The following is a 14,912-nucleotide window of genomic DNA, read 5'->3' as shown; positions in this document are numbered from 1 at the left end:
GAAGCAAAAACTGAAAGTTGCAAGTTTAAACCTCTTGCCAAGTGTGTAAATCCTTCACTATGTTGGTTCAGTCTCTCCCTTGAGAACTGACCTGATAATATTTCATGAGAATTGGCTACAACAGCATTCCTTGTTTTTTTGTTTTCCTGCCCAGTTTGTCATTAAGATAAAATCCTCACATTTCAAAAATGGAAGCAAAAAATCTCACATTATTACTTTTACTTGAAGAAATTTTTGAAGTCCAATGTGCATTTCTTTGATTTAAGGGCTTTAACCTAAACGTATTATTTATTTGTTTTTGGTTTTTAGGCAACACTTCATTCTAGAAATATTTACTGAGTTCCATATGTATGCAAGAAACTCTTATTTGCTAGAAATGGACAAAACGAAATACCTATTCTTAACCTCAAATAGCTCAGAGACTACTAGAGAAATAGATACATCAACAGTTATGATGAGGCAAGAAAATCATTGTAATTAGATTTATATACATTGTAGAGAGTACAGTTCCAAGTTGACTGCAGCCTGTACCAGGAATGGTGTCACAGAACTCATGACCTGAGACTTGAAAAAATGGATTCATGCATTTATTAAGTATACAATTATTGAGTACCTAGATACTATGATGGAGAGTTGAGGAAGATCCACACAATCCCTCACTGTTATGGAGCTTATGTGTGGCAGAAAGAAGCGAGGCCATAGATGGTATATAAAGCTCGTTAGTCCACATATAATTGGGATCATGTTATAAAATAAGAGCAAGTGCATTGAGTCTGTAAAGAATAGTTTTACTGCACTATTGATATTTGAAGAAATCTAAATCTTAAAGTAGTAGCAGTGAAGAGGATCATAAAGAAGAAAATGTTCTTCTTAGCAAAATATCTTAAGAATGGAAGAAAAAGTATCCAATGTACACAGCCCTACTTTGAAACTAATCCATAGCTTTTATAGGAATGTCATAACCTAATTATAGCCTTAGAATATGGGAAGGGGCTGGGAGGGGTAGGTGAGGGGGTTGATGGGTGGAGGGAGGGTGATTGGTGGGGTCACCTCTATGGTTTATCTTACAAGGGTACAAGTGAATCTTTCTAAAAGCAGAGTATGAACATTTTAACTCAATAACTAAGAAAATGACATGAAGGTCACGATAACCAGTTTGATGAGAGTATTTCAAACTGTATATGAAAACAGCACACTGTAACCCATGATTGCATTAATGTACACAGTTATGCTATAAGAAATAAAAAAAAAAGAACCTTAAGTCTGAAAGAACAAACATGACATGGCCCTGAGGCATCACAGAGGGACAGGAAGACACGTGCAGCTTGATTGCATAAGGCACAATGCAGTCATACAATATGACATCCGACACTAATTCCTGGGTCTTGGAGAATCTGAGTGCTGCCTAACACTCTGAAATCTGAACCTCCAATAAACCTCCAATAATCTTTTAGGTTTCATTGTAGTTTCATCTTAGAAACCCGGACTCAGAGACTGATTCGTATGAACGGGTATATGCAAAAGTGCTTTGTTAGGTGCTCTTTTTACAGGTAGGATATGGAAATGTCCGGTTGGAAGTTCTTAGGGGAAAAGCCAGGATGGCTAGTTAACAGGTAGTCAGGGAGCACATAGGGATACTCAGCATGCAACCTGTGTGGTCTACTATTTTAAGGACTGGTAGAGTCACATCAGTGTCTCCCAGCTAAATAAAGATCTGTTTTCCATGTCTTGATTAGTAGGTCTCAAAGTATGGGCCCTAGACCAACAGCATCAGCCCAGCCCCTAGAAATGCAGCTTCTCAGGTCTAGACCCAGACTTATTGAATCAGAAACTCCGGGGATGTGGTTTAGGAATCTGTTTCAACCAGACTTCCTGGTGATTCTGATGGACGTTCATGTTTGACGATCACTGCTCTAGATAGCTTTAATCTCTATTCACAACTCATGTAAACTCTACAGAGACAAAAACATTATTCATATTAACATTTAAAAAGGGACAATGCCCAAGGAATTATTGGTATTTATTTTGACATGAAACTATCTCATTCTGACCTCCAATTATAGAGAGAGATGTGACTGTTAACTGCCTAAGAATGGGCTCTGATCTAAAGCTCTAAAATGGAGGGATTGTATGTGTCTGAAGCCTGAAACTAACCTCAGAATAATTTTTAAAATAGAAGGGTACAAGAGTGGTGGAGAGTGATGATACAAATAACCATGAAAATACAGAGCATTCATTCCAGTGGGAAAAGGATTCTGAGAACATGTTTTCACTAAATATTCCTTTTCCTTACTATAAGACTTGACTAGATATTAGTAATATTGCTAATAGTAGTGTTCACGTGCCAGATTTGGTCTCATGTTAATTGAAAATAAAAAAGTTGCCAAAAGTTAAAAATCATGAGATAGTATCTACAAAAATCAGGATTGGCCACTCTTGATAATATTTAATAGGATTTAACAACCCTAAATCTACCTTCCCACATGGTGATAATCTGTAAATTTGAATATCAACTATCCTTCATATTAGCTTTTCAGTTTGCCACCGTCCCCACCACTCCTTATCCTCCTTTATAACCAACTCACCTCACTTCCTTAATATTATCTTTCTGACTCTTATTCTGGACATTTAGATTTGCTGTCCCATGATATAGGTGACAGCTTCTCACTTAAGCATGTAAACTCCCTGGGGTTTCTAATTTAAAATCAGAGGGTTGGGTCTGAGAAGTTACATTTCTAACAGGCTCCCAAGGTGGAGCCAATGTTGTATGGTCATAAATTAAACTTGGAATAACAAGAATCCAGGGGAGAAGACTGTATATTTGAAAATCAGTGCTAGGCTTTTTAAGGTGTGTGTTTGATCCATTAGTTGCCCACTGCTCCAACTCAGAAGCTTAAGAAGATAGGGAGTAATGTGAGGCTAGCAGGAAAATCTCAGGATACCCAATCACTCCTCTTTCATGTTTTTCTAGACTTGGAGAGATGATAGGAGGCTGCTCTGTTTCACCAACCCCATGATACTTTATAGTGAACATGGCATAGTTAGGAAATGTGCACTGAGTTGTGTCTACTGCCCTACTTATTAAAAGTGAGAAGAATTCCTAAGCAGCAGGCAGGATTTTCTTAATATGATGGACTTGGGGATATGACAATTCTAGAAGAATAAAGATGATGTTCACACAGGGAAACTCTCATGAAGAGCTTAACTTTGTATGCTTTTTCTTTGGACTTTAGGAACAATTGTCTTTAATATAGTGTTAAAATGGTTGTGCTTTTCCAGTGATTTCCATTAAAATCATATATAATTTAGAATAGGGCTATGTAAAAATTGGTCATTTTATGGAAACGTGTTAATATACAATGATCCGTAGTAAAAAACAGAACAGATATAAGACAAAATGTGAAGGTGAAGCATGATTGACATGCCTTTGAGAATAATCTTATTTGTTCCTCGTTATTACCAAATGGGCTAGATAATATTATTTTATTTCTTAGGACATTGGTTCTTTGAAAGGTAGCTTAAGGAACTTGTCCAAGGTGACAGAGTGGCATATGAAGACATTATACAAATCACGGACTCTCTGTGAACCAAGTCTTGGCTTTTAACCTGGCACTATTTTATTTCTTTTATGGATGAGAGCATATTAGGTTAAGCCATATGAAACTGCTTATATTTTAGAGTTTTTTGCTAGATGAACATGAATTTTATATTTAATTCAAACATGATTAAAATGAGAAAGCAGTTTCACCTTTTCAGCTACTATCCTAACAACACAAATAAATTTGGAACAAATGTCAAGTTCAGAAAATTAAAAAAAAAATCTATTACCCACAGACAAGAAAAGTGTTTACAGTTTTTAATGTTTTATTGTTTAATCTTCAAGTAGCCATTTAAAAAGGGATGTAAAAGCATAAGAGTAATGGAGTACATGACTAGCAATCGAATGGTGAGGGAGAGGAAAAAATAGTGCAGGGCAGGAGGAGATGGTCCTGACAATACACAGAGGCCAAGGAACAAGATACTAGAGCTGCTTCAGTTAACTTTCAGCCATTAAAGATATCTGAGGACAGAGACAGGCCAGCAAAACAGGTAAATTTGAAGAACTGCAACTTCAGCTATATGGAATTCCAGACTTAATAGTCTCAGGAGTCACCTCATCTATGCATTTATTGTTATATAAAATAATAGACATCCTTGTGGTTCTACCCAGTGCTTCTCAAACCTTACTGTGTATGCAAATAACCTGGGGAGTGTTTCAAACCACATTTTTTTTTTTATTAAATGATAGCTGTATACATTAATGCAATCATGGGGTACAGTGTGGTGTTTTCATATACAATTTGAAATACTCTCATCAAACTGGTTAACGTAGCCTTCATCTCATTTTCTTAGTTATTAAGACATTCATACTCTGCTTTTAGAAAGATTCACTTGTACCCTTGTAAGATAAACCATAGAGGTGACCCCACCAATCACCCTCCCTCCACCCATCCACCCCTTTCCCCATATTCTAAGGCTATAATTAGGTTATATCTTTCCTATGAAAGCTATAAATTAGTTTTAAAATAGGGCTGTGTACTTTGGATACTTTTTCTTCCATTCTTGAGATACTTTATGACATTAGGGCTTGGGTAAGGCCTGAGACTTTGCATTTTTAAGGAACACAAAAGGGATCCATGGATCACACTTTAAGGAGCAATGGTATAAGACATTTTGACTTGGTTATTTTTTGTTGTTGGTTCCAGTAAAAAGAATTCAAATCAATACTATTTTTCAAGCAATTTTACAAGAGATCTCTCACTCCACACTCTACCATGAAAATACATTTGAATGTATATGAAAGAAATCAATAAGAATGTTGGGTTGGCTTGATGGAAATTCTGTTAGAATGTGGGAAGGCAACTATTCTCTACCCAGTGCTGTCCAACAGAACTTATTACAATAATGTAAATATTCTATGTCTGCAATAGTCAATGTAGTAGCCACTAGCCACGTGGGGCTATTTTTTTTTTTTTTGAGACAGAGCCTCAAGCTGTCACCCTGGGTAGAGTGCCATGGCATCACAGCTCACAGCAACCTCCAACTCCTGGGCTCAAGCGAATCTCCTGCCTCAGCCTCCCAAATAGCTGGGACCACAGGCATCCACCACAATGCCCGGCCATTTTTTTCTTTTTTTTGGTTGTAGCCATCATTGTTGTTTGGCGGGCCTGGGCTGGATTCGAACCCACCACCTCAGGTGTATGTGGTTGGCACCTTAGCCACTTGAGCCACAGGTGCCGAGCCAGTACATGGGGCTACTGAGCCTGTGAAATATGGTTAGTGTGGCTGAGACTCTGAATTGTTAACTATATTTGACTGTGATAATTATAATTTAGCTACATGTGGCTAGTGGCTTCACTCCTGGATAATACCGACCTAACCTGGAAGATTAATAGCCAGGAATCCATATTTCAATCTGCTTATCTGTACCAATTTATTATGTCCTGCAGTGTCCACAGAGAATGATGTCCTGAGTTTAGGAATCTAGCAACACACATAAATAGCATTTTTTTGAAATTCCCATTTTCTAGACAGAATTTTATTAATGCAAAATGGTACATTTTTTTATTAATTTCAGCCTACATTTTATAGTCTTAATAGCATTTATGGAGCTATGTGGAAATATGTTATAAAATGTATTAAAATATGACTATATGCTAGATACTACACTAATAGATGTGTAAGTATATGGAATTGATAAAACCTAGAGGATTACAATTAAAACTTTAAAAATTCCTAAGAGGCATGAGCTCTTTTGGGAGATAGGCTCTCAAGTCCAATTTGTTAGAATTCATGATTTGTTTATATGCAATTTCAATGAAAAATACAAATAATGAAAGGGGGTAAAATATTATGAACATTTAGATTAGAACATAACCACCAGTGGTCTTCAATTAACATGTGTGTATTACATGCAAAATGCATACGATTTAAGCTAGCAATAAAATGTATATATTTTGATTTAAGGGAAGACTACTGGCATAAATTCAACTGAACTTTTAATGTACTTTTATTTTTAAATGCACGCCATTTGGTAACTAAAACTACAGTGATTAAAGTTATTCAAGATGACTTGAAAATGTTAACAAAATGGTTGTAATAGATAGATTATATATTCATAATTTGAGCCCAGCAATTGTTTATATATAGCTAGATGTTTCCAGAATACTGGCATGTGCTTCAGTACACGGAAAGGGGAAGTAGTAGAATTTATGTCAATAATGCCTTAATATAAAAGGTGCTAATTAGAGTCACACAGAGAACTTTTCAAACTGATGTCCCAGAGCCACGCCTGAACAATGCAGTCATAATTTCTGCAGCTGATGTCAATATATTTTTACTTTTAAAACTCTCCAACTTTGTGATTCTAATGACCATAGAGGGCTGAGAATGATTATGCCAGTTTTTACAGGACTCAGCAATAATTTTTCTCCAGCCCTTGGGTGCTCACAGGGGCAATATTTGAAAAGCTGGACCCAGGTATCATGGCACATCAGGGTTACTATGAATCAGATACAAAGAGATATCATGGAGGCAAAAATTCATGATGCATGAAAATGTCTTTGGCTTGTTTATTTATAAACTAATTATACTGTACAAGTCAGAAATGATCTCAGGAGTTATTTTGACCTTTTGCAATTTGGAAATTTTAACATAATCTTAGTTTTGAATAACATATTTATCATGTGTCAGACAACAGGGGTATTACTACAATTAATCCTATTGACACAAGAATTGTTATTGGCCCCGATGATTGACAAATGGGGATACAGAGATTTACCTGGGTCAAAAGACTAGCAAGAGAAAGTGGTAAAGTGGGAACTATAAGGGTTTGGCCCTGGGGTCTGGTTCATCAATATGCTATATTGCTCAGACAAAGATTAATTTTTTACAGATCAATTTTATATCTGTTACTCATTTCATTTATGGCACTTATTAGTAATCTGGTAAAATAGAAGAAAGAAAGAGGTCATTTGTTGGGTAATTATAAAGAGATTGTCATGAATAGATAATTTTACTTTTTCTCCTCACTGAAATGAAAATTACAGTTGTTACTATGAGACACTAGTAAATCTCATGCTATGGCAACCCTCAATTCCATCTTCCCGATTAAATGCTTCTGAAGTGGATGAAGAAACTTGCAGATTTCATCAGAAACCAAGGGCAACTATTAAAATACAATGATTGAAAGACTGTTTAATGATATCAAGTAAGAGTGGGTCATGATAACACTCAGAGATCACACTCATTTATCTGGCAATAGAAGCTTGCTCTGAACCCCAACGATTTTGTCACTACACAGTGTCTGGCACAGTACCTGACACATACTAGACACCCCCAAAAGGTTTCTTGAATGTATAAGTTATATACTGAATTTTTAATCAAGCATAAAAAGAAGGTACAAAAATACAAATATTTTCTCAATCAGAAATATCAGAATTAAGATTATACAGTTTGGAATGCTTACATCAGACTAGTTAATATAGCCTTCACTTCATTTACTTACTTTCTTAGAAGTTCCACAAAGAGCACTTGTGATATTTCATTTAGTCCGCATTGCTATCACCCCATGTGTGATTAGTAAAATAGCAAGATTCTGGTGTAAGACTATATAATAGACATAATAGATGAACATTGGGCCCAGTAAGAAACAGCAATTATTACCATGTGATAACCTGACATTTAGTTAGGTTGCAAGTGGATATGGCTGTGATAATTTTCTCAAATAATGAAAATATAGTGGATTAACAGAACTAAATATGTTCAGCCCACTTTACTTGACAGAAAAATAAGAACAGAAGATACTTAAGTAGAGATCTACAGAGGAGGATAGATTTATACTATTTTATAATTACTTCAGTTAGCTCAGCACCTCTTGAACTTAAATGTGCTTAGGAATCATGTGACATATTGTAACATTGAAAATTCACCTTTTTGGGGTGGGACACAATTGTAAGAGGGTTGTCTAACAAATGAAATCAATGGAATCTGGCTCTTTGTACCCTCAATGAATCCCCAACAATAAAAAAACGAAGAAGAAAATCTGAGTCTGTAGATCAGAGTGAGGACTGAGGTGCTGCATTTTTGACAAGTTCTCAGGAGATGCTCATGTTGCTGGTACTTAGACCATGTTGGTCTAAAAAGAATTTTTAGTTTAGACTTATTGGAAGAAGTAAAATAAAAAAAAAATCAACAGATTACCAAAATGTTAGATGAAATCATGAGCAGGAATATGAGATTATGCACTTCCAAATGTTCCCTGCAACAAGTTCAATTCAAATACTGGAAGTACCTGAAGAGTTTACTTCAGTTGTTCATCCATACATTGATACGTGCACACGTGCAATATGTTAGCTAACTCTATTTGTGGCTAACCCACCCATTTGTTCAGCACCCCTTCTGTTCTGTCTACCCTCACATATCCTATCTCATTTCAAGCTTGGGAACAGGTATTTGGAGAAATAAACAAGATGAGCCAGATTTGTTACATATTTTCTCTCCAAAGTGTCAATAGTGATTCACGATTATTTTCCATGTTACAGTTTGTGTTTTCAACCTAGATACTATTCATAGCTATTTCCCTGCTGATCTAACCCAGAATACAACTTCCCTGGCCTTCTTACTAACTTACTTGCGTTCTTGGCCCTAGATCATAAGGGTTTTAGTTGCTGCTTGCACGTCCCAATCACCGTGATCAGAGAAGTTGACGGGACTTGCTGTGTTTATCTTTCTGAGCCCTTATAGAAATGTCAGTAAATCTCCTTTGCTCTCTGCAGGTTGCATTTTTTCAATCAAATTAATTAGTTTATTCATAGAGAAGGAAAGCGTCTGTTGTCCCTATGCCAGTTGTCTTTTTGTACTTCCACAGTTGGAAGTTTTGTCTTTTTCTTTTCTTTCCTTAACTTCCTATCACCCCAAGGGTATTCTTCCACATAAAACCAAACTAAACCAAACAAAACCATTTAGCTTACTCTTCTTAAGAATATCTAACTCGGGCATATCAAAGGACATTGTCTTGTTTTAATTATTTTAATTATGAAACCAGTGGCACTTAGCACTCTCATCTCAATTTCATTAACATTCTTAAAGATTTGTAATTGACCAATATTAGCATGATGGTACCAAACTAGTTTATGGCTAGAGTCATCCTAACAAACGTCTTTCTTGTATTGACTATCCCTTCATAAATTCATGTCCATGAAAGTACCGGAATTAGAAAGTAAAGAAATTAGAAAGGAAAGAATTAAAGGACAGTAGAGTAAAAAAGGAATTACAAAGGAGGAGGAAAAATGTGTGTATGCTTATTTTTTTTAACTGACATTTCTCCGTAAGCATATATTTAAATGTTTTAATTGTGAATATGTAACTTCAAATGTAATTTTAATCACTTTGCTCGTGCTCCCTTAAAAAGACCCACAAGCATATTCCCTGAAACAAAAAATAAGTGGAACGGCACGTGAGCCAAAGTGATGTGGTATGATTAAGACAATTAACCCAGAGCAAGTCATCTTATTTATAATCATGATTATTATATTTGTAATAACTTTTTCATTCACAGACTACTTTTTTCATACACTATGTTAGCCGATATCTATTAGAGGTGCGTTGGACACATGGGACTGTTGTTATTTTATAAAACAATAAAGCAAGGATCATACTAGGAAAGTGTTCTTACCCCAGTTTGCATAAATAAGTGCTTGAGAAAGTGAGAGCTTATCCCTTAGGTAAATTGGAGTAGATTTTCTAAGGCTGAAATGAGGGCATGTTTTTACCTCTACATTTTTAAAATTTCTTGTTTTGTTTACTAATTCTTAATGGAATACAGAGGATCTCAACAGTTGCCTGAAGTCATCACACATAGGGAAAATGGGAAATTGTAGCTTCATGGACCTTTATTTATCAAATATTCATTACAAAGTTTTACAAAATATTCTCTATGTGTTTGCAATAAATACTTTGTAAACAAAGGTCCATTTAGCTACAATTTCCCATTTCCCCCACGTATGATGATTTCATGCACAACTCTTAGGACACCCTGTAGTATTTCATAGCTGCAACATAAATAAAGGTAGTGTCTTTATGTATAAGGCGAGGATGTTTATTTCCGAAGTAAAAAAAGAAAATCGACTATTAAAAAGGCTCAAAAGGAACTAAAAAATAATAAGGAAGAATTGGTTTTAAAATTAACTACTTGGCTAAGATACCAGAGTACTCTCGGATCATAACCACCAGCTGGTCTGAGACACTAGCATCTCTTACATCTGGGAAATTGGCCAAGTAACTGTCCACTCTTCTTCAAGTAGCCTTACTGATGGATTTTCTTGCCCTGTATGTCCCCTACTCAGAATATTCTGGTGGCTTTTTCTTGCACATGGTCTAAAATTGCAAGCTCTGATTTCTGCCCTGACACTGCCATATGTGACTAGACCCCTACCTATATTTCAACCCCACCTCATACTTTGGCCATTTAACCTTCCAATCTGCAACTCTCCAGTCCCACTGGCCCCTTTATGTCCTCTAACATGTGAAATGTCCCTATTTTAGGCCCTTGCATTAGTCATTCCCGCTACCTAAACTACTCTTCCTTCTGATCTGCGATAGTAGTCTCTTCTTGCCATTCAATTCTCAAACCAAATGGGACCATTCATGAACACGTTTCCTGGATCACAAAGTCTTTGTAGCCTCTCAATCGTTCTCTATCATATTACCTTTTAATTTGTTCAGAAAATGTATATGTTCTTGTTTGGTTTATCAAGGATTAGGTGGCTATAAAATGTTAGTTCCATCTCATGGTTTTATATTTGGTTCCACATGTTTATGTCTCTATTTTTGTGCCAATACCATGCTGTTTTGATCACCACAGCCTTATAGTACAGCTTAAAGTCTGGTAGGCTGATGCCCCCAGCTTTGTTTTTACTAGGAATTCCCTTAGCTATACAGACTTTTTCTAGCTCCATAAAAAATGAAGAATTATTTTTTCCAAGTCTTGAACATATGGTGTTGGTATTTTAATAGGGATGGCATTGAATCTGTAGGTTGCTTTGGGAAGTATACACATTTTAACAATGTTGATTTTTCCTAGCCAAGAGCATGGTATGTTCTTCCATTTGTTAATATCGTCTGCTATTTCTTTTCTTAGGTTTCTTAATTTTCCTTATAGAGGTCCTTTACCTCTTTTGTTAGGTATATTCCAAGGTATTTCATTTTCTTTGAAGCTACTGTGAAGGGGATTGTGTCCTTAATCAGTTTCTCATCTTGGCTGTTATTGTTGTATACAAAGACTATTAACTTACAGCCACCTAATCTTTGATAAACCAAACAAGAACATACACTGAGGGAAAGACTCCCTATTCAATAAATGGTACTGGGAGAACTGGATATCCACATGTAAAAGACTGAAACTGCACCTGCACCTTTCTCCACTCACAAAAATGGACTCAAGACGGACAAAAGACCTAAATTTAAGGCATTAAACAATAAAAATCCTCAAAGAAAGAATGGGAAAAACACTTGAATATATCAGCCTGGAGAAAGACTTTACGAAGAAGACTTCTGTGGCAATTAGAACAACAATAAAAATTTTTTAAAAATGAGGCTTAATTAAACTGAAAAGCTTCTGTACAGCTAAGGAGACAAAAATCAAAGCAAATAGACAACCTACACAATGGGAAAGGATATTTGCATATTTTGAATCAGACCAAAGCTTGATAACTAGGATCTACAGAGAACTCTAATTAATCAACATGAAAAAAGTCAACAATCCCTTATATCAATGGGCAAGAGGGATGAATACAATCTTCTCTAAATAAGATAGATGAATGGCTAACAAACATGAAAAAATGCTCATCGTCCTTAATTATTTAGAGAAATGCAAATGAAAGCTACCTTGAGAGATCAACTAATCCCAGCGAGAATGGCCCACATCACAAAATCTCAGAACTTCAGATGCTGGCATGGATATGGAGAGAAGGGAACACTTTTACACTGCTGGTGAGACTGCAAACTAATACAACCTTTTTGGAAGGAAGTATGGAGAATCCTCAAAGAACTCAAATTAGACCTCCCATTTGATCTTGCAATCCCATTATTGGGCATGTACCCAGAAGGCAAAAAAAAAAAATCCTTTTACCATAAGGACACTTGTACTATTTATTGCAGCTCAATTTAAAATTGTCAAAATGTGGAAACAGCCTAAATGCCCACAAACCCAGGAATGGATTAACAAGCTATGATATATGTATACCATGGAATATTATTCAGCCAATAAAAAAGATGGAGAATTTATAGCTTTTGTACTAACCTGGATGGAAGTGGAACATATTATTCTTAAGCATTGGAAGAATGGAGAAGCAAGAATTCTATGTACTTAATTCTGATATGAGGACAATTCATGACCTCATACAGTGGGGGAAGGGGAGAGCAGAGAGAGAGAAGGAGGGAAGGGGTAGGGTTCATGGTGTGTGACACACCTTTTGGGAGCAGGACACAATTATAAGAGGGATTTTATCTAACAAATGCAATCAATGTAACCTGGTTCTTTTACCCTCAAAGAATCCTCAACAATAAAAAAAACTCACCTACATGCATATTGCAAGTGTACATGTCAAATATAATTAATAATAGAGTATAAATGTCTAAACACAACAATTAAATGAGGTGAATGCTATGTTAACCAGTTTGATGTAAACATTACAAATTATATATGAAATCAGCACATTATACCCCATAAATGCAATAATGTACAGTTATGATCTAATTTAAAAAAAGAAAAATATATATGTTCATGTCTGAGCTGATATTTTTCTCATATACTTTTTTCACTGGCTTTCAACATCTGTAGAATATAAGCTCCATGAGATCTGAGATCATAATTCTTAAGATCACTGCTATGTTCTCACTGCTTTGAATGAACGGTTTTTGATAGCTTGATGTCCTCCATTAATATTTGTTCACATTTATGAATAAGATATGTATAATCTCAGTCACAATGAGTATATATCAATTATAGTTTGATGGATTCTAGTAAATATATTGGTAGATGGTACCGATAATTACTAAATGTCAGTGTTCTAATATTTAATATAAGCTTATTTTATGTTCACTTTTGTTTTAAGATATCAACTTAAGAATTCTAGCACAGCTTGGGGGCTACATAATATGTACTAATGTTAATTATCATTTCTCTTATCACCAAAACTAGGCTTAGGCAGAGGTGATGGCTTCCCCCTGGATCTATCCAAACCTTGTCTTTAGCAGGACGATGAAATGTATGCAATAGCCAGTTTGTTTACTAGCATTTTACTGCTCCGACCTTATCACATGTCTGAGAAAGACAAAGTGATGCTCCAAATTGAGCGAATCACCAATATGATGGTGATACTGGAAATTGAACAAGTTTTAATTTAAAGTATTGACTAAAACCTAGAATTATTATTTTTTTAAGTACTGGTATGGACAACATCCTTTTGTCATAATCAGCTTTTGGTTCCTCCCACAAAATCTGTCAAAAATCAGGTCCAGCCAAGTTTGCATAACAGCTTATCTCATTTAGAATTGAAAACGTTTTATGCATGAACACCCGCAAAGTACGTGAAAGTGGAAAGGAAGACTCATTGTGACTTATAAACTCGCATCATAGTTTTGAATTTACTTTGCTTAAATTGCTTTGAATTTACTTTGCTTTGTATATTTGCTTTTCAAGAAATTATCCAGAAAAGATTATTGCTATGAGTGGCTCCACACAATGTCTCATTTTAAATCTGTATAAGATATTTTTGCAAAAAGCTATGCCAGCTCCAGGGTTGACCTTGCTCTCTTGATAAACATTCTAGAAGCTCTAACACAAACCAATGTCCCCAAATCTTACTGAAGGACAAACTAATTTTTTATGTCAATCTTAGTTAAGTAATAATATTGTTATTTTTAGCATTTCCATCCTTCAGTGGGATGAAGGTAAGGAAATCAAATTTACACACACACACAATGTGTGTGTCACATTGTGTGACATTGTCATCTATCATTTAATGGTAGATATGGCTGTAATAAGAGGATTTTTTGAATGAACACTGTTTTAAATATTATAACAGGTAAAAGACTTAAATTTCTTTTTTCTGGTGCTTCAAATAAGGCATGAAAGACTTGAATTTTTCATTCCAGATTGAATTCATACTTTCTTGCAACTCAATTTCAAACTGCAATTAATTAATTGATTAGCATGCATAATTAATGCCATACTGTTAGTCCTGTTAGAATAAGGGAGTGTAGGAACAATGGAGGCATTTAGCCTGCACAAAGGGATGAAAAAAAGAGAGAGGACAATGGTGCTGCTACAGGAAGGTCAGTAAAAAGAGGAGGCTGGATTTTTAAAACTTGCTAATTTTGTTTCAGGTTTGCTTTAGTTAAGTCACACAGATTGCTGCCAACAGAAATTGTAACCTGAAGAGTATCGACATAGGGTCAAAAGTAAGCAGCTTATATCTTACTGTGTATGATGATAAATGGGCAGAGTAAATTAGGTGACCTGTGAGCACTGGAGAGGCTCAGATTCCATAGTTATGATTATCATAACCCTCATCTCTAGGGTTACTTACAATCATCTCAATGCCCCAGAAGGAGGACAATGTCACTATACACAGGCTGGTATGTCCTGGCTTGGAATACACATACAGTTGTGAATATTCTATCTTACAGGTGCCTTATTGATTTTTCAAAAGACATGAACTTTAAAATGTGTTTTCCCCCCTCCCCTTTGTCAAACTATAATTTAGGAGTGGAATAGCAATCCTCCCAGCACATCTAATGAGGTTTTTTTTTTTTTGGTCCTATTTTAAAGCTTTTAATCTTCATAAATAATGGCTAAGTAAACTTAAGGC

The 14,912-nt window shown here is 35.5% G+C and overlaps 1 protein-coding gene across 1 annotated transcript in view; it reads right to left on the bottom strand.

Annotated features, from left to right (window-relative positions):
• The window catches only part of DMD (dystrophin), a 2,307,273-nt gene that overhangs the window by 1,594,088 nt on the left and 698,273 nt on the right, over nucleotides 1-14,912 (bottom strand). The window lies entirely within an intron of this gene.

Source organism: Otolemur garnettii, unplaced genomic scaffold (assembly GCF_000181295.1).
Source record: "Otolemur garnettii isolate 467f Iridium unplaced genomic scaffold, OtoGar3 scaffold00072, whole genome shotgun sequence".
NCBI classification, from domain to species: Eukaryota; Metazoa; Chordata; class Mammalia; order Primates; family Galagidae; genus Otolemur; species Otolemur garnettii.
Note: the sequence above shows the minus strand (reverse complement) of the source record. Positions and strands in the feature narration are given on the sequence as shown.